The sequence below is a fragment of the Polypterus senegalus genome, chromosome 7 (assembly GCF_016835505.1).
Source record: "Polypterus senegalus isolate Bchr_013 chromosome 7, ASM1683550v1, whole genome shotgun sequence".
Taxonomy (NCBI): Eukaryota; Metazoa; Chordata; class Cladistia; order Polypteriformes; family Polypteridae; genus Polypterus; species Polypterus senegalus.
In genome coordinates, this window is record NC_053160.1 from 80,762,777 (window position 1) to 80,788,670 (window position 25,894).

Sequence of the window (25,894 nt, forward strand, 5' to 3'; positions counted from 1 at the left end):
GCTGGGAATTTTGTACAGAGAAACTTCCCCTTTTATTAAGGCGGATAATTTCAGTCAGAAACATTTTTAATGAAACCACCCAAATTCACTGAATTGTATGAAGCATCACTTTTAAAGTCTTTACATGAAAAAGAAAAGAAGTCAGGTTGCCATTGTATGCAGGTTTTCTCATGCAGTGAATTCAGAAAGTAAACATGTTTTCATCTTCTTTATTATGGATTATTCAGTGTGGCCTGACAGAGAAAAATGGCAAATTTATACCTTTAAAATTAAATCTACAGCACAATAAACTATACAGAAAATTAAGTGGTTGGAATCCACCCTGTGTTGATACACAATTTTTTTTAAGGAAGATAAAAGAAGCAGAGATGCAGTCCACATTGTGTGGTGTTAATGAGCCGATGAAAAACAGGAAACTCAGAGAAATGAAGATGCTTATCGAAGATGTGAGGTTAGCATATGTTTGAAGAAAAAGTCTGGGTAAAAAAAAAGCCAAAACAAATCATCAATGAAATGGAAAATGCCATGGCACAAGGCACTACAGTACTTAATGGCAAAACAATAAGAGATCTTGCAAGACCTGCTTAAATACCTGATCAACCCATTAACCAAGTGCCATGGCAGCAGTTGCCAAGCAGCCAGAGATGCAGCAACTGAAGAGAGAAGCATGGCCAAGAGAAAGATAGCAGGCATGGCCTTACACTCTGTAAATTTGCTTTATTCTGGCTTGTTATTTTAGGTCTGACAGTTTTATTGTGTGCTGTGCATTTCATCAGCTATCTTTCTAGGATCCAGATATTATCTTCTGCAACCTCTTAGCTCCTTGTGTCTGATTCATAACCCAGTCTCTTACACTAGGAAGTGTTCTCATTCTACCCGTGTTTCAAGATGAAACTCTCTTACCCACATTCACCCACATCTCAAAAGGATTATACAATATGCTAGTTTAATTAGCAAATCTAAATTGATCCAGTATGACTGAACGTGCTTGACTGTGCCCAGTGTTAGACTGATGTCGCAGTCATTACTTACTTCTGGTAGGTCATCAGTGACTTTTGAATAATGAATTCTATCACATTCTAATAATACTGTATGTACATAATAAATACTTAAAAGTACTTCACCACTCTGAACACGTTCCTAATGTTATATTGTACAATATGCTTTGATTTGTATAGTATTTTAAGTTAATTTAAATATTATACCTACTTTAAAGTAGTAAATTAGTTGTAGTCATAATAGTAGTAAGTATTATCAAATGTACTGAGTGTAAATGGACAAAAATTGACATGAATGTATTTCTGCATTTAAAATCTGGTTACCTGATATATTTTTTCATGATTTTTTTTTTTGGTCAAGCTTCTCAATCATTTTGATTGTTCTCACCATTAAGGTTGTCCTCAGTGTACATTAGAATAATTTCTTCTTCATAAAGTGTTAAACTAACATAAGGACAGTCAGCCTCTCCTTCTGATTCCCTTGTGAATTCCAACCCTCTGGACTTCACATACTATAAAAGCAAATGCATGAAGCAAGGCAAACATGTATTTCAGCCTTGATTCACCAGGTCTGAAGTCTTTGTTCTAATTATCAAATCAAATTTAACAACCTAAGTGTAGCTTTGCTTTTTTGGCCTTGAGTACTGATGTAACCTTTGAACAATTGCTTTTACCTGTCATTTGCTAAACACAGAGCATATCACCTAAGTTACATATCATGCAGGCTATTCAGTGTCCAAATTCTTTCCCATTTGTTTCCTGAAGAGAGCGTGTGTGGAAAAAAAAATAAACGACAAAAGAAAAAATACATTATATATCCTACAAAGATCTCAGTGCTGGGTCTTTATCTAATATGCAGAATTATCTGAATAATGACCCTTTTTAAGTTATAGCCACTTTCGTCATATATTTATGAAATACAGTATATGCATGTTAAGAAAGTTAGAAAACATTAATTTCATTACATTATAAAAATTATTTTACTCATTTTAAAAAATACCATAAAGAATTTGAACTGATTTTCTTAGGAGGATTTCTGCATTGCGGCCATTGTTATTTGGATAGGTTTCAGCTTCCTTGATTCTAAAATGAACTAAACAGGTTTGATAAAACCAAGTGCCACTATTGCTAATCACACTCATATATACCTAATTTAGAACTGCCAATAACACATCTTTTGGATGTGGGCGGTAAATCCACTGAAAATCTCATTGTAGAAGATCAGCCCAATTACAGACAGACACTGAGACACACAATATCCAAAGGCATAATCTTTTATTTTGAGTTTCTTCTACAGCACACAGTGCACCAAACAGCCACAATAGCTCATTTCCTTTTACTTAACCTTTACTTTTTTTTCTTTCTCCTTCTCTTCTGCCTCCTCCACTCCTCTCCAGCAAACTCTGTCTTCTACTTCCCGACTCTGGCTCCCTGAATGGAGTGAGGCAGCCCCTTTTATAAAGCACCCAGATGTAAATAAAGTACTTTGAAATCCTTCACCAAATAAATAAATAAATCCCTCAATAAAAACAGAGATCATAGAGGGTAAAATCCCAATAAATAAGATCTGTATTTAAAATCACAGTCAAGAACAGCCCATAAAAGAATCACAAGCCTCAAGGGAACCTTCCATTTGTATGTCTCCTCTGTTCACCCTTACGGTCTGCCCTCCAGCAAGCGTTGTCAAACTTCACTGCCACTGCTGCCATCCAGTGGCATCTATGGGGTTCCCAGGAGCCCTACTCCCTTCTCCCACCACCATCTCACAGCATCTGTTGGACTTCTTGAAACGGTTGGCCACTTCTGGCCCCTGAATGCTCAGCAGGAGTTACCCTACACCTGCTCCCAACAGGGCTTCTTCCCAGAATGCCATGCCTCCTCTCAGCTACTCTGGCTCTGTTTTGGTTCTGACTTTCACTTTCACCAATCATCGCCTTCAACTTGATTTAACCTTTGTCATTTACTGTATTTCCAACTCTTTTCTTTCCTTCCTTGTTTTTTTCCCAGGCTTCTTTTACACCTTGTGGGGTGCAGGTGCACAACCTGCTGACCCACAGCATTTTAGTGGAGAACAGCTGAGCAGATCACACTTGCATGTAAAAAGCAATCAACCTTTCTCCCCATTGAAAATCCCCCAGCTTCATAACAGAGCGCTCCCAACACTTACAAGCCTGAGCTGAGCTGCACTGTTTTTAACTAAAAACACACACCACCATCATTTGTATGAAAATGTGCTATATAAATAAATGTTGTTGTTATTAATGTACTTCACCACATGGGCATGGACAGAATAAACAAACTCGATATGCTTTAGGATTTGAACATAAAGCTTTGAAATTGTAAGCCTGTATCACATATTCTGTGTCATTGTAGTGCTCACATTCATAGTAGACTTTAAAAAATAAGAGAATAAAACTAATTTGCTTTCAGTTAAATATTTATTATATTTTAACTTACAAGTGTATATTGCATCTACAATTTGAATACATTCAAGTAGAAACTACATTACTGGCATAACGGAGGTTAAAAAAGTAGAAAAACGACATTGTGACATTAATTACATTCAGTAAATTATAACAACAAACTATAACATGAACTGTTTTCAGAAATTAAAAAAACAAACACACATATCCTCTTATTTTTTATGAATATTATTTCTTGATAATTACAACTCCTACATGTTCTGCCAGGTTATGACAAATGTATGAGACATTTACAGTTGGCTTGACGTCTTTATACGTCTGCCAGTATAATGGTAAGTTTGTTCAATTCAGGTAGGATGGAAAATTGCCTTACTTATTCTTAGATCATTTGAAAGTATTCTTCCATCATTTCCCTTATTTTTTGGAAATCTTGATTCATGTAACTGTTTCTCATTACGTATTTTTGTCCATGTCTTCTATTTTGCTTGTGAAATTATATCTGTACAAGCTCCCCTCTCAGTGACCAGGCTGAAGCTAATGAACCTCTCCTAGGTCTGCTCTGCCTGCCACAGTATATATGGTATCTCTGTGACACAAGGAGTCAAGTTTGGTAAAGGTATAGCTTTATCTGTGCCACCATGCCACAGTTCATGATGACAGCAGCATCCCAGGGGTTAGCTATTAGATTTATGTGTCTGCCTTCCTGAGGACAGCTGGGCCGGACCCTAATCTCCATTTACAGCATTCTCCATTACTGATAAATAACACTGTTGATTCATTTAGATGTCAAAGAGAATTCAGAAGAAGAAAGTCACAGAAATGTTATGGAAAGAAATACCTGGGGATGATTACTCATGTTTGATGATTACATATTTTATGTTTTTTAGGTTTATTTAAATGAAATCTCCAATTTACTGCTATTGATAGAAATTCATCCATTTTTTTATCCCATATATTTATATTGCAGGGTTATAGCAACCCAAATCTTTTTCCATAAGCAATGAGAACAAGGCAAGATTCAGCTGTGGATGGTATGTGAGTCCATTATGGGGAACAATAAAATACACAGCTAGTAATTTAAATTTGCTTGTTAACCTCATTTTGTGATATGGAAAGCAAAGACATGAAAAGAATGCAAATAATGACGGGGATTCGAAATTAGCTGAGCTCTAGAGGCATTAGGTATATGCAATGCGTCATCTTTCAAGGGTATGATAGGCGTCAAGAAGAAACCGGGCCACCCCATTTACCTAAAAAACAAATGAAATGAAAATAATAAGGCAGAATAACAAAAGCAAACATTAGCTGTTTGCTGCGACTCTTATGGCTCTGAAGACCTATCCACCTTCAGGGCAGGAGCTCAGGAGCATGGGTAACTTATCTCCCGAATATGTCACTATCTTCCAGGAGCACCTTGTTTTTTTGATCTTGGACTGAAAGGGGAGAGTTCTGTTAGTGCTCTTAGTGGGCATCTTCTCTGAGCTGTGGGTAATAAAATAGGAAAGGAGAGTCAGTGATTGCGCCCCCCTGGTGTCCCCGGATGGTAGTGGTTACCTTTGACAAGCCCCAAAATAACTTTCTGACTTCCATGCATGACAAATGGAACAGATATAGGCAGTGAGGATGGGGCAGGGTCACCAGGGCTCATGGGGATAGAGGACCCACTGTGACTGCATGTTTGTTTATTCCATAAAGCTTTAATGTATGTAGCATATACTGTATATGTGCTTAATGCATCTAAATGATGATGGTCATTTTTTAATTGGATTTAATTCAATTTACATGAAAGGAGGCCTAATTTATTTAGCTGCATTAAGGACCATCAATTTCTGGATACACCACTAGGCAGATGCTAACCATCACGGCTCCACCTTTGACAATTTGTTGATTTAAACATTACTGGTACTGTGACAGGCACCTGCAAAGCCTCACTGTCCAAAGCTACAATCCCTTTTTTAATTTAATTATAATCTGCAATGTGGTGTAAAGCTCAAATTAAAATTTATAAGCTGGATTTTTTTGAATTGCTGACAATAAACTATTTTCTTCATTCACAGTTCTAGTAAATCTGTGTTGTTTAAGAACAAAGTGTAATTAATGACACAAGATTAAGATAATGAACGCGGCTTCAGTTTTATAGTGCAAAGGTCCCCGCAAATGTGATAGCAGCTTTATCTGACTCGTGCAGACTTATATTTTTATTTTTTTAAACACTGTCTTCCAGAAAATAAAATATTAACAAATTATTGCATATATTTACTTGAAATAAAAAATCAAAAGCTCATATTTGTCACAAATCTGTAGTTTTGCCCCTTTGTACCAGGACAGATGTGGTATTTTGTGGCAATAACCTGCAGTAGTGCTTTTTAGCGTGTGAATCAGATGTTTAATTTGTTTTGCTGAATAATAACCTGATATTATTTTCAGCAGAAAACAGGCTAGACAAATGTGTGCGTTGAGCACACTGTCATTCATTGTGACAGTCCTGTTGCTTTCCCCCTCCCCTTTAAGAACCAGCCTGCCTCTCTGATGTCTCTCTGAAGATGTTTTGTAAACAGACACTTTGGATTTTTCTTTCCAAGTGAGAACCTGAAGTTGAAAGAAGCTCCTGCTCCTGCAACTGGGAACTGCTTGTGCATCCGAAGTAAATAAAAATCTATGGTTAGATACGCTGATCCTTATGTAGAATTCAGATTTAAAATTCGTATTAAGAAAAACCAGCGTGTGCATTTTGTGTAACAACACTTTATGCCCTGCTTAGGCAATTGAGTGACACAGATAATATTACTGGTGTTTTTTTTGTTGTGGATTTGAATAGAAGAGGACCATTAAACTGAGGAGTGTGTACATTTAAGAAGAGCACAGTAGTGAATGCCTCCAAAGTACCAAGCTTTACACCAGGTATGAACGGATAACTGTCCTTTATTTCTAATATATATATATATATATATATATATATATATATATATATATATATATATATATATATATATATATATATATATATATTATGTTATGTTATGTAGAAACAGTTGGGTATTAGTTGAAGTATTCTGGAAATTAAATGTTAATTTTGGATTTATTTATGTTTATCTATATGGTAGATTTGTAATTTAAAGATAAGATCCAGACAAGTCATAGTAATTTTTTAAGGTTTTCTATGTTCTAGCATTATTTGACAATTCTTTAGTTTTGAATCAAGTTAATAACGGTGTAAGCAGATGTTAATTAGCAGCATATAACATAAAAGGTAACTGCCTAGTAATAGAACTTTATTATTGTCTCTATTATGTTTTTTTTATTTCTGCCACTGCAACCCCACCAAGCCATTGTTTAGTTAAATTTCCTTCAACAGCGGGTTTTGTTTTATCCACAAAGTTTGCAATTTCCAAAGATTTGTTCATTTTTGAGTAAAAACTGAAACACCAGCATCAAGTTCGCTGCTAAAGGCCATGTTCTATATGACATTGACCATTTTACCATTAAATACAAAGAGCAGTTGATCTTTATGGACGAGCAATACATAAATGAGTGCATTAGACAAAAATCAATAGTGACTAATAATATCTTGTAATAAGAGATTCAGAGTGGCATGTTTCAAAAGGGTCTAAATGACTATTGTCAATGGTAAGGCATATTTTTGAAATAACTTGTTCAGATTCTTTTCTGCAAGTCTATTACAAATTGCTACAATTTTTATTTGGTCAAAATACAACAGATAAAATTATATAATGCATTCATAGTAACAGTATGTAATAAACTCTAATAATCACTTCAATTTTTCAATGCCAAACTGAAATTAATAGACTAAAGAAACCAAGAGCTTTGATGTTGTCCTTAACATTAAATTCATTAGTTTTTTTTTTTACTTGTTTAATATTATTTCATATTATATAAGATCTAAAAGCAGGAGAGTTTTGCAAGTCTTTCAGAGTATGAAAACCATTTAATCAGAGAATTCATTACATTTGTTTAATACTACTACCTTATCACTTAGCACACAAAAAAACAGCATACAAAAACATAAATTAAAATAAATTATAACAGGTACCTTTATAATCAGCACTTAAGACAGACTTCAAGGGGTAGGAAGACTATTGTAAAGTGAACTGTTGTGTGCTTAAGCTGTAAGCAGGCCATCTCAGGGCCATACGGAAAATAGTTTATATTTTTTAATCTTTGCAAAAAAACGGTTTCTAAGAAAAAATACAGATACTGCATTTTATAATCATTGCAAATATATGGAACAAAACTGTCTTTAATAATGGGGACACTTTGCGATGCAGATTTACAACAGAAAGCTTGCTTTCATCATGGCCATTTCTGTCTGATTCTTTCTAATCAGCTCACGACTCAGATTTATTTATATCTAATATTTTTAATGGTATCATGCTGTTTTCAGTGTAACATTTTTTGGCAGGAGCAAAAAAGGATTTACATGGTAAACCCAAAGATGTTATTGACAATGTTGTTGATGAAAGGATAATCTGTGTTACTCAACTAAAATAAAAAAACAGGTTTTCAGGAGACAACAATTGACTCATCTCTGTCAAGGGGTTGGAGTTAAAGGCTGTGAGTGACAATCAAAAACTGAATTGGGCTTTTTATTCAGGTGATACGGCATGCGATGATTTATTTGAAGGTTCAGAACCTGCAGCTGACTAAAGTCTCTGTCTTGTCTATTATCAACTTCAAGTTCACATTTTTATTTGTCATTCCAGCTGTATCTAAATACAGTGGGATGAAATTTCATTACTCAAAACCAGAAAATATGCAAAAAAAGGGAAAAGGAAAAAAAAAACACAAAAAAGTAACTAAGACAGTGCTAAATTCACAAAGTCAAACCAACACTTATATACAATAGTCAATTAAATACTATTGGTAAAAATAAATAATTATGTGTATAAAAACTGGCTTATTATGTGCATGCTACAGAGAGTTTAGTAGTTGTGAGGGATTTCCGGCTGTGTATCCCGGCCAACACCCCCAAACCGCCAGATGGAGCCATCCCTGCAACATGGAAGGGCAGGGCATCATGAAACTTGGAGTTTTTCATCACAGCCTTGCTGGATACCATGGGGGCCACCGGAGTATGCTGCAGGGAGGCCCAGGGACTTATACTTTCCTTATAGCCCGGAAGTAATTCCCAATCGCGGAAACGGAAGAAATGATATACTGTACTTACAGGCTGAAGAAAAAGAGAAGTTTTTACCTGACCTGAAAGTGATAGAAAATCACATGGACTGAAGGACAAACACTTCCGGGTTGAGGACTATAAAGGACTGTGGGAGATCCCAGATAGATGAGCTGAGTTGGGAGGCAGGGTGGCTAAGCGTCTGGGAGATTGGAGGATTGTTTATTATTGGATTATTGTATTGTTTATTGAAGTATAGGGGAGGTGGAGGTGCTTTGTGCACTTATTTATAATAATAGATATTATTATTGGAGTTTTACCTGGTGTCTGACGAGTGGTCTGAGGGTTCAAGGGAGTGAGAAATCTCCTAATCTATCACACAGTCTAATTGCCCATGGAAGATGCTATTGCACATTCTAGCTATTCTTGATTTTGTGGAGTGATATCTTCTACCAGATGGCAATAGAACAAACAGAGAAGTCTCTCACATGCAAAGGGCTTTCTTCTTGAATCTAACCTTAATCTACCCTAGCCTGAAATGTCCTCAATGGAGGGGAGAGAGACCCTGATAACCCTGTCAGCCATCCTCTCCACACATTGTAGAGTCTTCCTATCAGACACACTGCAATTTCTGTACCAGGATGTGATGCAGCTCGTCAAAACACTCTCAATAGTGCAATAGGTGGTGAGGATGGGAGGAGGGATTCGCAGTCACTTCAGCCTCCTAATAAAGTTCAACCTCTGCTGAGCTTTCCCGACCTCATGTGTGGTATTGAAAATCCAGGAAAAATCCTCAGTGATGTACATGCTCAAGAATTTTGTGCTGCTGACCCTCTCCACAGGAAAGCCACTGATAAGCAGTTGGGGATGTTCAGCTTTTGTTCTGAAGTCCTTAATTAACTACTTTGTCTTCTTAATATTAAGGGACAGACTGTTGTCCCCACAACAGCTCACTAACTGTTCCACCTCTGCTTTGCAAGATGTTTTATCTTCATTACTGATGAGTCCTACTACTGTTGTGTCATCAACAAACTTAATGAGTTGATTTGTATTGAATTTGCCAGTACAGTTATGTGTTAGCAGATTAAAGAACAACGGACTGAGAACGCAGCCCTGAGGGGCTTCCAAGTTTGATGGTGTGTGATGTTTCTTTGCCAACACATTCTACCTGTTGTCTTTCTGACAAGAAGTTCAAGATCCAGTTTCAAGTGAGGTGTTTAATCACTATTAGTTGCTATGGGATGATTGTATTAAAGGCTGAACTGAAGTCAAGAAACAAAATCTTGGCATAGCTGTTCTTTTTCTCCACGTAGGAAAATATAGTGTGTAGGGCAAGTGGTACAATACACAAACTGTAATGGGTCCAGTGAAGGTGGGAAGCTAGCTTTAATGTGACCCATGACTAGTCATTTGAAGCATTTCATTACGACAGAGGTCTGCACCACAGGCCAGTAGTCACTGAGGCAGGTTACAGTTGTTTTCTTATCACATGGCAAGTGTCAAAAGAACAGATTGTTAGGCAGAAAGAATTCTGATGTTTAAACTGGTAGAAACCCTGTTTAATGTTGGTTAGAATAAACAAGGAAAATTAAGTGTACTTATGGGGTAGAAAACACATAGAAACCAAAACAAAAGAAGAAGTTAAATGAGTGTCCTCCTCCAAGTTGAGTCTCAGAAGGGGCATGACTTTGCAGAGTAACTGGGAATTGGATCACTTGTCCTCCAGCCAGTAAGCTCTAGCCAAGAAAGGAGAGGTAGTTAACAGCAGTGCCCCCTTTCTATTCGGAGTAGTACTGCTTACCTTATCGGAACCTTGAGGATTTCCCCAGTATGTGTGTGCTTGACACAACGTAAATTAGATCTTCAAATTTCTATTGCTATTTAAGGGAATGGCTTGTAACATTCAGAAGTTTTTGATTAAAAACAAATAAATTTTGCTTTGCACTAAACTAACATCAAGAAGATCAAGAACTGTGTTTCTAACCGTTTTGACTTAGTATGCAGTTTTGTATTGTTTTTCTTGTCTGTCATCCTTCTGGTTAAGATTATTACGTGTTTTTCAACTTCCTGATCGCTAAGCCCATTCTCTTTCCAGCTGATCCACTTCATATTTATCTGTCCTTCTGGACACATCATTTTCCATCTTTGTCAGTAATAAGTTATATCTGGAATAATCTTTTCAATCATCTAAATGAAGGAGACACCGTGGCAAATGTTTTAAACGTTTCTGTCAATTTGATGTTTGAATAACATAGCTATTAAGTAACCAAAAAGGCTCAATAGATTGACTAGTCTTCTCTTGTTTTTCAGAATATGTTTTAGCAATATCTTACCATTTGAATTTATTATTAGATAAATAAAGTGTAAACATTAAAAAATCAATGATATTAGTGTTGTCATTTAAGAATGAATTATTACCAAGATTGGTCATCAGCATGGAAAAGATATATTGTGAGGAGTAAAGGCTGTTTTACTATGGCTAAAATTGAACCTACACAAAGTATATGATGAAAAAACAAGGCGAAGTTCATTTAAGATGCAAGTTCTAGCAAGAAAGAGCAAAGTCATATTACTACTATTCCTAGAGCTACTTTAATAGAAATCAGTACAGATAACATAGAAAAGGGGCCTCAAAACTAAAAGAATGGGCCCAAGGGTTTTATAAACTTGAGGATATCAAGATAACCCCCAACAGACGGTCTTAGCTGTGTTACACATTGAGGTATTGGTGTTGTATTAAAGTTTTATAGATCTGTCAGTATCCAAAAAGGAACCAATGAGGTGTAATGTTAACACTGTGTTAGATCTAATTTAGATCTCTAACAAGTGCACTTTGAATTTCTTGTAGTCTGCTGATACTTTTTGTAAAAAAAACAGCATTAACTGAAACAAAAGGTGTCTCTCACATTATAATTATTTACATTTTTTTATTTTTGAAGGTCTCACCTGGCATATGCTTGACTGTTATATTTTTGTAATTAAATAACAGAATTTGAGTTTTATAATAAATGGTATGGTTGTTAGAAGGAACTGCAAGTCCACAAATTGAAGTTGTTGGGGCACCAACCCGGTCATCCCTGTTTAATTAAAAAACAAAAGATCAAACAAAATGTGTGCTCAATGGTGCCAAACAAAGTAAAAATCAGGGGCCTTGCTTGAGGAACCTTTCTTGGTTGATAAAGCCTCACAATGTCTCACTGGGAAGCAGCTCTGTCCTGTTCTCTTAATGAGTGATGCCTCCTTCTGGGAACGTCAGGATATGCAGTGGCAGGACTGGAAGGGGTAGAGTCAATTGCCATTGCTAAGCACTTTGGAGGGAACAAACAAGGATATGGCTAGTGCCAGTGTTCCACTCTCGTCCTGGTGTGATAGTACATACTGTACCTCAGAACAGCCTGGAGGATGAACCACTGACGCACCTGCATGGCAATAGAAATTATTTATGCATTGACTATATTAGAATTCTTTAAAAGTAGCCTTTTTTAAATGATTAACTGACAACATTGGGAAACTACATATTTAACTATGTATATTAACTACCTATAAAACAGTTGGCCTGACCTGATCTAGAGATGATTTGATGATAATCCAGTTACCAATGTTTTCAGATCATTATTTGGTGCACTGCTTTGTAAGATCTGGATGATATGAAGAAAAAGGGATATTTAATATTGCACATCTAACCATATTTCAAATTCACTTGTCCAGTGCAGGGTTGACAAGAAAGAACAGAATACTAGCAATAGGTTTGAATTATGAACTAATAATACTGGATGTGACGCCACATCATCCCAACGTTCACCCTACTATATATCCATATTTTGTTTGGTTTGCCTATTTAACCTAACAACAAGTCTTTGGACTATTTCAGTTATTCTATGTGAACAAAGGGAGAGTATTCAAATTTCATGAAGAAGTTAGTACTTTAAAACAAGATCTGTACATTGAAAAGTAAGCATGTCACTCAAAGTAACTGCTAAGAGTTTGGCTAGTTGTGGTCAGCCATTGCTAAGAAAAATAAAATGGTAGACCTTGTCAATATTTAACATGTCGTGTCCATTTAGATCTTAAAAAACAATATTGGCGCAGAAAAAAATTTATAAATTAACCTTCAAATCAAAATGAACAATCCTCCTCCTAATCATCCTAATATAAAGCCTTATATAAATAATATATATGTAACAAAAGGCAAATGTTGATTACTTAAACATATCATGTAGCCAAAAAACTGTTCCCCTACATGCTATCCTGTGTGCTGGAGCAAGAAAGTGTTCTCTTTACTTCAACACACTGTTTTGCATCAAGCCAACCGACAACTGCTCCTGGTCGAAGCTGCAATAACAAAGTACATGAAGAAGAACAAAGTTACAAGATAAGCAGCAGGGGAGATGGATTGTCTGAAGATGAAAGTGACCTCACAAAAGATAGTGTGGTGTAGCGGTTAAGGCTTTGGACCTGATGTGGTGGGTTCAAATCCCGCTAATGACACTCTCTGACCGTAAGCAAGTCACTTGACCTGCCTGTGCTCCAACTGTAAAAGCAAAAGAAATGTAACCAATTGTATCATAAATTCTGTAAGTTGCCTTGAATAAAGGTGTCAGCCAAATAAGTAAATGTGAATGTAAAAACAACATAGAAAACAGATGTAGGTGAAATAACGGAACAGTGAAAAGAGATAGAATATATGGACATACAGTAGGTGATATGACAGAAGAATGTAGTTATTGTTTAAACTTTAAGTCGGAGACTTGTAGATCGTCTAATTCGTGTTGCCATCAGGGAAAAGTAGTGTTTCTACCCATTGAAGAGGCCTATCCGCGAGAATTAAAAGATTTGTTGTTTGGTGAAAGTGAGCGGCAGAGATGCAAAGTAGCTGGTGTGTAGTACAGGCCGGGGGGGTTGTAGAGCGAAGCGAGCAGGGAGCAAAGCCCCCTAGTTTGTAAAAAAAAAAAAAAACTAAGCTCAGCCACTTCTTAATTTGACAAGCCATATTGTATAACATGACTGATATGATATTATAGGTCAAATGGAACTCACATCATATCTCTAGCCACCACATACAGCAGCATCACATCAACCAGCAACATGCAATGGTACAGATGTTAGTAACATATTCGCAAAATGGAGATGGTATCACAATATTGAAATAATATTAAAGAAAATAAAAATGAAAACATAATGATATATCACTTGTGAAGTCCTAAAAGAACAATGGAGGGGACTGATTTCAACCGACAATACAGGTTTTCTGAGCACTGTGGTTTAAACCTGATATTGCTCTGCATCCAGTTTTACTCACATGGTAATTATTGGTTGATTAAATATGATTCAGTTTTGTTACAAAAAAAGAAGAAGGAAGAACAGAAATAAGAAGGAAGGACTAGTGTCATATTCAGATTCATGTCTTGCTGGTGATAGGAGGTGAGCATATGATTTCTTTGGCACTGCAGTTTTGTATTTTTTTTTTTTGGATGCCTCCATTGTGTGTGTCTCGTTGCTATGCTGCTGTAAATGTACTGAAAATGTAATGCACATGCCACATAACCCATGATATTTTGACAGCCATGTTACTCATGATGTCCATGTGGTTAAAAAAAAGTCCAAAGTTTGTTGCAACCAGGAAACCCTGACTTTTTGAACTCCATTGATTAACAAGGGAATATCTGATTATCCTTTTGTTCAACCCCATAAAATCTCTGACACTCAAATAATAATATCAGTCCACCATAACCTTGTTAAACGTTCTTGATAAGCAAAGCATACATTTGGACATCTAAATGCTGAGTGATGCAGGGATCAGAAGGCTCAGTTTTCAAACAGTAGATGTCTAACGCAAAATGAATAGCCTGCAGAGGCAGGGTTGTGCAATAACTGGTGAAATGGGCAACTTACAGAACAAAGTTGAGAGACGCTGTTGCTGCACCTGTAAGTGTAGCCCTGAAACCTAAATTAATTGTAGAGGTTTAATCAATTGAAATGTAATCTTTGCTTTCAAAAAATCTAAAAGTGTTTATAATTTTGCTTTTAGTGGGGAAGCCCTTAGAACGAGTGACTTCATTTTATGACATCAGTCCTTGGAAAATGTTGTTTGTTTTTTTCTTTTTGTTTTATGGTAATTTTGCTCATTATTTGATGCTCCTAAAAAGGCGGTGGCAACTTAAAGGCTGTTAAACCTTAAACAGAGAAATAATCTTATTAGTGAATATAAAATACATTTTTATATTCTCTCCACAGGCTAGAATAACAGTGCACTAATTAATTATTTTGTTTTAACACTAAGCCAAATGACAGCCAATGGCCAGCCATAATGTGGGGGAAGTCTGGAAATAATTTTGATTTTAGCATTCATATTAGGTACCTGATTATATAAAGTGAGAGAAACAAATTTCTAATCATCACATAGACTTCAACCTAGATGTAAACACACTGACACTTTTATTGTCCTGGAAATAAGTCATTGTGTTGGCCTTCTACTGCTGTTGTTATGATCTCTGATTTTGAAAAAAATATTCTGTACGTTCCATCCAAACCTCTTGCTAATTATATATCGATTCTAGGTATTTGACAGACAGAGATTCTGAATCGCTGAATCAAGTTTTTGAGTTTCATGCACCTTAGCAATGTTTAAAAATTGTTTGTATATTTTGTGAAGCCATTTTGTCTTTTTCTTGGATGCTGCCATTTTGTGGATCGGGTTGCTATGATGCGCCCTCTGATTAGTGGAAGCATGTTAACACAGGTTGTGACCCTGACCTCATTAGGTTAAGGGTTTAAAGGTCGGCTCAATGGGCCATGTTTTATATGAGTTTTTAGAACAAACTTGACATAGAACAGGCCATTCAGCCCAACAAAGCTCCAATCCGCTTAAATCAGGTCTAGTGTTAAAAGTCCTCCTTTCTACCACACTTCTTGGTAGCTTATTCCATGTGTCTATTGTTCTATGTTTGAAGAGGAATTTCCTAATGATTCTGTGAAATTCACTCTTAACAAGTTTCCAGCTGTGTCCCTATGTTCATTATGAACCCTTTCTCATAATTCATCTCCTGTTTATTCTCACCTGGACAAGGCTGGCAGCACTGAGAGAACTATGGATATTAGGTGGATGAGCTATGGATATTAGGAGGATGTCGTAGATAATGGACTATTTGTCTGGCTGACCTCAGTTTATGAGACTTTCTCTTCACTCTGTACACCTCTGTATTTATGTCACTTGCATAAATTCTCAGATGATTCTGCACTTAGGGGGTGTATTGATAAACGGGATGAGACAGAGTATGACGAGACAGAGTATGAGTCAGGTGAAGAAGTCTGTTTCTTGGTGTAGAGAATTGTCTGCACCTTAACATCAGCAAATCCGTGGAACTGGTTATTGACTTTTGCCGCACTAAAGAGCCTATGTGTCCAGGCACTATTAGAGTAGTGGTGGTCCACTCCTACAAGTACTTGGGGGTCCATATTAATGACTGGTTGAACTAGTCTCAGAACACAGAGGCACTATACAAGAAAGGGCACAGCAGGACCTTTTTCCTTAGGAGACTGTGTTCCTTTAATGTACAAAGTGACTTCTTTCACATCTTCTGTAACTCTGTAATGGCCAGTGTGATTGTGATTTTCTGCACTGTGTTGTGCTGGGCTGGTAACATCACTTCAAGAGAGGCCCACCAAATCAACAAGCTAATTAAATTTACAAGCTCAGTTATAGGATGCTCTCTGGACCCCCTGGAGGTAGTAGAAAAGGAGAAAATTAAAGCAAAACCGAATGCCATTATGAACAATGCTGTATATCCTCTCTCTGTCACACTAACACTGAGTACTTTTAGCCAATGAATGTTTTAGCAGAATTGTGTCAAGAAACCCTACTGGGGCTCTTTTATACCATCAGCAATACGTCTGCCAACCAAGTCAGAACTTTTCTTTCTTTTGAATTTTCTTGCTTTATAGTCATTCTGGTATGTTTTCAGAGCAAAGTGTGTTTGTATATTTATTTATTTATCTGCCTGTTTATGATTATATTTATTTAAGGAGCTTTTGTAAAAAGCCAAGATTTTCCCTGGCAACAAATAAAGTTCTGTCTATCTACTGTATCTATAACTAACAGTGTGTTAGCCTTCTTAAAGGCTTCTGAACACTGTCTGGCAGTTGATAGTGTCGAGATCAGTACGACTCCTAAATGATTCTCATAAGGTGTATTTTAATTTTCAGGCCTTCCATTGTATATTCAAAAGTAGCATTTTTACTTCCTATGTGTAATGCTTTACATTTGCTTACATTAGGTTTCAAGTTTCAGTTTGATGGATAAACCCTTGACTCATTTTCCATGTAATTTCTTTTTGTTTATTTCTTTGTTAATGAATCCTTACTCTTATTTTTTGAATTTTTGATCACAGTTTGATTCTGACAGAAGATATCTTTGATTCCCAGATTTTGACATTTGCTTGATGTCCCTGAGTTTGATTCATGGGTTTTATTTTGGTTCTGACTATTCCACTCCCACTATCAAAATTGGCACAAATCTTATCTCTTGGTCCTATCTCAATTAAAATACTATCTCCAGGCTTTGAGATAGCATAGCTGTCATTTACTAGGGGTAACGTCCTCATTTCCCCAAGGTGCCTCTACACCCCTGAAAGCACTCACATTGGCAGAACACTCAGAATCCCTACCTGAATATGCACTATTATGTACTTGCTAAAAGACACTCACTTACACTTGCAAAAGTACTTAACAACCATGCCCTGGGGGAAATAAAAATCAGGAAATGTGCTATTGATGAGTTACCACAGAGTGTCATAATAGATAGAAATATTCATGATTTTTTTGCAGCATAATGTTATTTTATCTACTAGATGGCAACAGAATACTGCCCTGAGTTTTATTTAGGCTTAGCAATGTATAACTGATCAGACCAGCTTTCTCTCGAGGGTAACATTTTTTACATAGAATTCCGAGAGTGAGGCGGATTGAGCCAACACCAAGAAGGTTAAATTGAAGATCTGCCTGGCTGCCTGCCTGTTTGGCCAGGAGTCCAACCCAGTTTATTCATATGCTAATATTGCTCTTCACCGAGGTGACTGCGTACTTTTCCAAAATGATAGAGCAAGATCTGCGTCTCATTCTTGTACATATCTGAGATGCTTCAACAAGCAGAAGGTCAAAATAACCCACTCAGTTTAACAGACTGCTTCCAAATAATTCTGAGATACTCCAGTGGTACATCATCGCTAAACGCAAGTGTACAGTTCAAATACTCATTCACTTCTGAACACTACACAAGTAACATACGATTTTTTCATGGAAGTTTCTGATATTGTTTTCTGCTGTCCAGTGCTGGTCACCATAGACTATTATCTCTGCCTTTGCATGAAAACTTGGAATCGCTACAAACTACATGGGGTAAGTACCTTAATTAAAAAATATAATTTTGGGTTTAAGTGTTTCTTAAAAAGACCAAAAGCCTGCTTTTCAGTCATTTAATGCTTGAGGTTTGAAGTTTACTTTATAGGTGAAGGTTTTTTTTGGAGTTGTAACTCATAACAATTAGCAGTTCTACTTAGACTATACTAGACTAAAGTAATATGTGTTTATTGCTTAACTTAACTTAAAAGTAAAAGAGGGGAATTTTATGCAAGCAAGCAGATCATTCCACAGCATTGGTACCCTTCAGCTAAAATCTTGACTTCTCACATTTGTTTTATTATTCCTTAGTTGACTGGCATCTTAAGATCTTAATGCATGCTGTAGAATGTACATAATGATATGTTCAGAGAGGTATGTAGGGAATAGGCCGTTTCATGTTTTTTTAAATGTAAAAAGGAAATCAGGCATAAACTTAACAGGTAGCCAGTATAAACACTTAAGGTCCACAAATCTCTTCATGTTTCTGGAAAAGGTTCTGTTAAAAATTAGGCATATATCTTAAACATTTAGATATTATCCTAAGACAGACTGACAAATAGAGAAAGAGTCAATCATTTTAAATGAGCAAATTAGAAGCCCATGCTCACTATTGCTGAAACTGCAAGATAATACATAGGTTTAGGCCTACAGGAATTTCCTTTTAGAACCTGTTTACACTTAAGAACTCCCATCATTATTAGAAGACTACTCATTATCAGCTGAATTGAGCGTTGGGAATAATTTCAAGATAATCTGAGCTACTGTTGTCATTGTAATGACTGCACAGGAAGACACAGTCATAGATGGTTTTAATTTAAGGTTCAGGTGATGAAGTCAGAAAAGAAGGTTAAGGTTAATACCTTTGAGTAAGAAAATACGCATTTTAAGCAAAACCCAAAACATGAATCAGAAATCAGGTTCAAAAATCAAGTCAGGAAGTCAAGTACTATTTATTAACCAATGCCCGAAGCAAAAATCAAAATCAGGAAAACAAAACGAGTCAAAATCCAGAGATCAAGTTAATACAGTATGTCATATACTAAGTTATTTGAAGTACTCTTAATACTCAGACAATTTGGAAATGCATGATGGCAACTTTTATCTCATCATGGCGAAGACATCACACAATGTATACCTCCGATTGTTATACCTAGCAGCAGCCTAGCAACTGCACAACATCATTGTCATTTATATAAAAATAATCTGGCATCGCGGGAGAAAGAATGAAAAAGAAACACTCATTAAAACAAATTAAAATGAAAAATAAATGAAACCACTGAATTCATTGATCTCAGAAACACCCTAAGTAACAAATTAATGATTTTTATGAGGCCAATAAATTACTAAAAAAATATTCTAAAAATCAGCTAATTAAAGTCATGATTTGCCAGGTTCCATAAACCTCTAAACACAAACTTTTTCTTAAGTCTAGGCCCTCAAAGCTCTTTACAGACCTCTGGTTTTATACTGTGTGGACTGAAAGGGGAAGGGCTTCTCTGGCTCAGTTGCACTGATTAGACATCTTCTTGGCACCATATGTGAAAAAAAGAGAGAAAAGACTGTTGGTGAGAGTGTATCCTCTTGTCACGGAGAAGTATTGCATACCTCAGGTGAGTCCTCTGGCATGCATTCTTGACAATCTTCAGATTAAAAAGTTTAGAAACCCTTGACCTAGACAATATACAGTGCATATGAATATAGGTGCTTATAAATCATTAATCATTTATACTTATAAGAAATTTATATCAAATTACTTTAACAGTTTCAAGTTTCATAATAAATTGATTTTTCTTCTCAGATAAATAAGCAATTTCCTTCTAAACAGTGAATAACTACTTCTAAAAATGTTACAAATTGTATTTCCTTGAACATGAATTTGCATATTAGAGTAACCCTTCTATGACATTTATGACATTTAAAGTTCATCAGCATGTGAGTAAAATGTTTTTAGAGTAAGTAAAATAACACACAATATAGAGACGTTAATTTATCATCACTTCACGCCCACAGCTGAGGCCTCCCCCAGACTGTGCCCACCCAAACGTCTACATCTGTTGATCTACTGAGAAAGTGTCATGTATCTTTAACATTTCCAAAACTCTCTCAATTTAAAAAAAATATAAATTCTGTCAGAAATACTTAGCACTTAAACTTAAATCTTGAATCTGTCATCATGATTTAATTTTTAAGCTTTCGAGAATTAGAAATAAGACTTTAACAAATAAAATCATTGATTTAAATTTTAGGCCCATTTAATAATAATAATAATGACTTCAACCGCCACCAATATATGGCATCCACCTGGCAACTTTTATTGCGCCAGTATGCTCACTACATGTCAACTGTTAGGTTTCAATTTGAGGCAGGGCAGAATGGATGAGGCTGCGATGGGCAGTTTAGCCAGGACATCAGATTAAACCCTACTCTTTTCAAAAGATGCCTAGGACCTATTAATGACCACAGAGAGTCAAGACCTCAGTTTTACGTCTCATCTAAAGGATGGCTCCATATTTACAGCACAGTGTCTCCGTCACTGCACTGGGTCATTAGGATCCACACACAGACCACAGGATAAGCTCTGTCTACTGGTCTCAACAACACCTCTTCTAGCAGTAACCCAAGCTTTTCCTAGATGTTCTCCCATCTAAGTACTGGCCATGCCCAAACATGCATAGCTTCAGGTGGTTCCTTACTTAAAACTTCAAATGGTGCCTCCAGAAGATCTCAATCTTTTATTATCCATACTAGCAGCACCCATTTCACTTTTGAAAAAAAAAGTCTTTGTGCTAAAGTAACATATTAATGGCCTTATTTACGGCTGAAATATTTTGTGTTAGGTAACTGAAATTTTGCTGAAATGAAACCACAGGGATTCTTCGTTTATGCAACAATGAATAAATCAGTCCACTTCATCTTTACTCACATCTGAATTATGTCTCAATTGTATGTAAGGAAGCTGCTTACTTAAAAGGAGATGCAGGTAATTAATACTAGCAGGCTGCTTCTCTTTATTCATCCTTGTTCATTCATTATGGACAAAAGCCATGAGGATGATGCTGGGTTTTCTTGTTTGAAGGATTAAAAATAATCACCTTTTAACTTGGTTTGAGAAACAGCACAAAGAAAAGCAGCTGTAAAATTAACAACAGCTCTTTGAAATGTAAAGCAACTAATGAAAAACTAAAAGCATAGAGGGGAATCTGTAACATGGGACAAAACATCAAGGTGCCCGTTATTGAAATGCTGATGCACTCTGGCAACTCCAAAAGTGCTCTCTATCACAATGTTTGGTATAAAATCTTTGCCTGAAAAAAAAAAAAATTAGTTTTTACACCAATTCGCTAAATATCATATTAATATAACTAAATATGCAGTCTATTGAGATATAATTTCCTGTATTGCATATAGACATTTGTTTCCTTTTCGTGGTGATTGCTTTGAAGCTAAAAATCTTTTTTTTACAACAAAGAACTAGAATGATGATATTAGTATGAATACATTAAAGCAAATAAGAAAAGCAAATCTGTTAATAATGAATCCTACTCAACTATAATTTATAGTTAAATATATATTTTTTGTATACAGTGATGTTAAGACTTACATAGCAGCATATAACTAAAAATCATTCCAGTCCTCATCAAGCCCTAAAGCTAGGCTAATCTAACCTCAGGTAACAATCAACACATAGAACATATTACTTTATCATTATTCAAGAAAACAAAGCCAATATGCAGAAGTTGTTTTTGAAAATGTACACTACTTCCATCTCCTTAAGAGGGTGATTAGTGCCAGGTGCTAAAAATCAAATGCACTTTATTAGCCAATGATCAGAATTTTTTTTTTACTATATATGTTTTCACAAGTATAGGGTGGCAGATGAAAAAGTAGGCCTTAGGACTAAAAGACACCCATCCTGGTTTTAGTGGCAGTGAAAAGAGTCAGGTGAAGTTCATGTACATTTTTTTAATTTTTTTTTTTTTTTGCTGGTTTGTGAATTGGTGGGCATTTTGCAGAGGAGACACTCATATTCATTTAAACTGCATATTTCGATTATGTAGCTGAGTGTTCACAGAGGTTCCTTTAAGTTGACACATAAGGGATTTGTAGAACGATATCCTGTTTTTTGTGCTCCATCACATTTAGCAATTGCTGAAAAACTATTTTACTAAATGTTATGCAAGTAATGTACCAAAACCAAGAAACACTTCCATCTGCTCCTATGAGGTTGCTGCACATTGTGGATCATATAGAAAAGAAATTCTCATAAGTCAAAGGGATGATTATCATAATAGACAGATGTGTCACAATCATGTCAGTGTCAATTTTTGCATGTTTTTGTAAATATCTAACTATAGTTCTATATCATGTTTCTCTAAACTGTAACATTTTACAACTTTATGACATTATATACAGAGTACTTCCAGAATTATTTAAATGTCAAATGCAGATTCAGTTTTCTGACAAAAAAATATTAAGATGGTGTGCCTGATGGGAACAAAAAAGTATATCTGCATAGTATGGTGCAAAATTTCATTTTAATTCTTGCATCCTGCAGACTGCAAATTCTGTAGCCATAAGTTGTATTAAATCAATTTTCTTTATGTATAATATGGTAGAGTGGCTGTCCATTTGTCTATCCAGAATTTTAAATCACATGTAGCTCGCAAACTGTTTCACCCATTGGCCTGAAATTTGGTACACATGCTGTATATTATGTGATGTCTACTATCCACTTTTGGGGTGATGATTGACCTCCAAAGTTATTTCTCTTTTTATTTTATTTTATTGTAGAATCAACTCTCAGCAGCGGCCAGCAGGGCGGCTGTGCAGCGCATGCGTATGGGCACCATTCTCATCCCTAGCATCTTTGCCATCACTTCCCCTATCTCTTCATATCTTAAATCATTCTTGAGGCATACTGGAGGCTTAAGTGCCAGCTTAAATGAAAAATTAAAGAAAACATACTATGTAATTGCAACACAAACACTGACTGAATCATTTTTAATGCGAAAAAATGCTGACAAAAGAAGAGAAGAAGCGGGCCGCTAGGGTGGAGAAAAGAAGAGCTGCTCAGGAAGCAGCAAGCGCATCAACCTCTAAGCAAACAAATGCTAAGCATACAGAGAAATAGTATGAAAACTATGAATGCTCAAGTCAAGTGTATTTACTGCACGTTATTGTGCAATGCGCTGTTACTAGTTCTACAATAAAAGCAAAACTGTCAATTTTGGTAAATAAACTGCTAAAAATTTATGACACTTTTAGTCTTGGGGCATGTTAGGCTCACCAACTGAAGTTGTTTGTGTAGTTTTCAGACCATATCAATTTACACAACTGAAAATCACTGGCCATGTCACATTTCCTTACCCCAGTCTTGCTTGCACCTGTTGGTGATAGCCGGTGCTGTGCTGCCTGATGGAGCCAGTGCTGTATGAAGGGTTAACAGCTGATAGGAGTTCAGTTGCAACCGCAGTCTTTTCCTTTTTTTATCTCTTTTCTATTCTCTTGTGTATATGTATAACATATGTCAGACAGATGGGCTTCTCTTCTGTTTGTAATGTTTAAAACATGCATTAATCTTTTTTGTCATTGTATCATTGTACTTCCAGATGAGCCTTCATTGGTTCTCAGTTCTTCTACATACACATCCTATCCCTGCAACTAAAGAAAAAATTCAACATGTTTGATTTTGCTGGAGCAAGTCAAGGATTACTTGGACTGAATCACTGGGCATATCACATCATGTGAATGGATTCAGATGACTGCATCGCTGACCACCTTAGATTCGCTATGATTATGTAAATAAAAGCTATGAATGAAAATCGCTATCCTTTGCAAAACCAAATTGGATGTGACACTAGTTCATCACAGAATTCACTCAAAAAAACAAATTTAAGACTGCTGAGGTAAACTGAAGTACTTGGACAAAAAAAACCTACACAGAAAGTGACCAGTTAGAAATAAGAAACTGGTCTCCTGCATTTTTTAGACAGCACCACTAACTAGTGGATCGACATACCACTGTAAAAAAATATATATATATATATATATATATATATATATATATATTTATGAGACACACATACATTATAGTCTGGAAAATCCCAGATCATTTCTCCCTTTGCCAATCCTGCTAACAAGAATGCCAATGTTTAAAACATGGTGTAATAAAATTATAAATAAAATGCCCTTATAGACCATAATAACAGGGCCCATACATAACAACAACAACATTTATTTATATAGCACATTTTGATGAAGTTCAGTGTTTTACAAGATGAAGAAAGAAAAGTTTATATAAAAAATATAAAAATAAGATTAGGCAATACCAAGTAACAAAGGATAAAGTAAGGTCAGATGGCCAGGAGGACAGAAAAAAGAAAACAAAAAACAACTCCAGAGGGCTGGAGAACAAAAAAAAAAAAATCTGCAGGGGTTTTGAGGCCACAAGACCTTCCCAGCCCCTATTAGGCATTCTACCTAACATAAATGATCTCAATCAGTCCTCATGGTTTTCAGGCTTCACGTGGAAGAATCAGATGATGATGGTCATGTGGACATCTGCAGGGATTGCATTGTGCCTTGATCAGGTGGTGGTGGTGCAGATTACAAGTGTGTAATATTCAACTAAGAATTTTCTTGTGCTCTATGCATGACAATGCATTTAAAATTAAACTAAAAATGATATGAATATCAAAATAAAAAACACAACATATGGCAACCAATAATGACAAAAACAAAAGACACAGTGATGCAACCACACCCCTCAAGACAACAGTAGGGCTTTGGTGATCAAAGCTGACTTTACCTCTTTGAAGATCTTCTCTTGCTGTGGTCCCAATGTGAATTCCCTGTCAGATTTCAGAAGATTATTTATGTGATGTAAAAGCATAGACAAATTGGGTAGGAATCAGGCTAAATACTTGATCATTCCTAAGAACCATCTGAGTTTTATGATATTTGTTGGTGCTCCCTTATTTATAATGGCTGAAACTCTTCCTGAGTTTGGCCTGATTCCATCTTTGCTTATAACTTGCTATAAGAAGTCCAGCTTGTGCTGGAAAAGCTTGCGTTTCTTTAAATCTGACGCTTGTATGAACTCCATCATCTTCCAGAGTCTTAGGTCATGCTGTTGTTTTGTCTCCCTGAAGACCAAGATGGCATCCATATAAGCTATAACATTTTCATTTTCTTGGAGTAGCTTTGACATCTTTCTCTATAAGATCTCGGGCGCTGATGTTATACTAAAAGGTAACCTTTTAAAACAGTACCTGCATGACTCCTCCATTGGAATTTGCCAGAGTCTACAGTGCTTCATGCCAGCCTGGGTAGCAGGTCATCGATTGAGGACAAAATGAACTTTTCTCACTCAATGCAGAGCCATCCATCCATTCATCCATCCATTTTTTACTCTTTTTCACCACAGGTACTATAGGTGCACACCACTCTGTTGGTTGTGTAACCTACTCTGTTATACCCATTGATTCCATCTGTTTTAGCTTCTACTCCCCTATTTGTTTTAGGGAAATTGTTACTCAGTATGACTACACTGTAGAGTTTTGCTCCCTTTTTCACAACACTTTTTATAGGACCATCACCTAATGTCCCTACTTCCTCATACACATTTGTTTCTTCTGTGTGCTAGATCAGACTTGGCTTAGGAACTACAGTTCGACTCATTAGATTTTGTCCATTTGATTTTACAAGTACCACTCTGAAGTAGCAGTCTCACACTTGTTCATTGATTTTGACTTTTAATTTGGGCAAAAACTGCCTTCTAGTGGACTGCACCTCCTGTGATCTGTAGTTTCACTTTTATTGGTTTAAATGGCAGATTTTTATTTAAATTGTCAGAAGTGATTTCAGGCATCACTGATGTTTCTGCTTCTGATTCAGTCTTAAAAGTCACAGAAATGCTGGCAAAGTTCATGGTAGTGAGCCAT

At 36.1% G+C, this 25,894-nt stretch overlaps 1 protein-coding gene across 4 annotated transcripts in view; it reads left to right on the forward strand.

Annotated features, from left to right (window-relative positions):
- Window positions 1-25,894, forward strand: part of kcnn2 (potassium calcium-activated channel subfamily N member 2) — a 553,897-nt gene that overhangs the window by 164,768 nt on the left and 363,235 nt on the right. Inside the window, exon 1 of one of the 4 annotated variants that reach the window (XM_039758941.1) lies at window positions 6,172-6,322. The exons of the other annotated variants lie outside the window; for them this stretch is intronic. The gene's annotated coding sequence lies outside the window, so the exon portion shown is untranslated. Of the gene's footprint in view, window positions 1-6,171; window positions 6,323-25,894 lie in introns of those variants that run through there. 4 annotated transcript variants of the gene reach the window in all.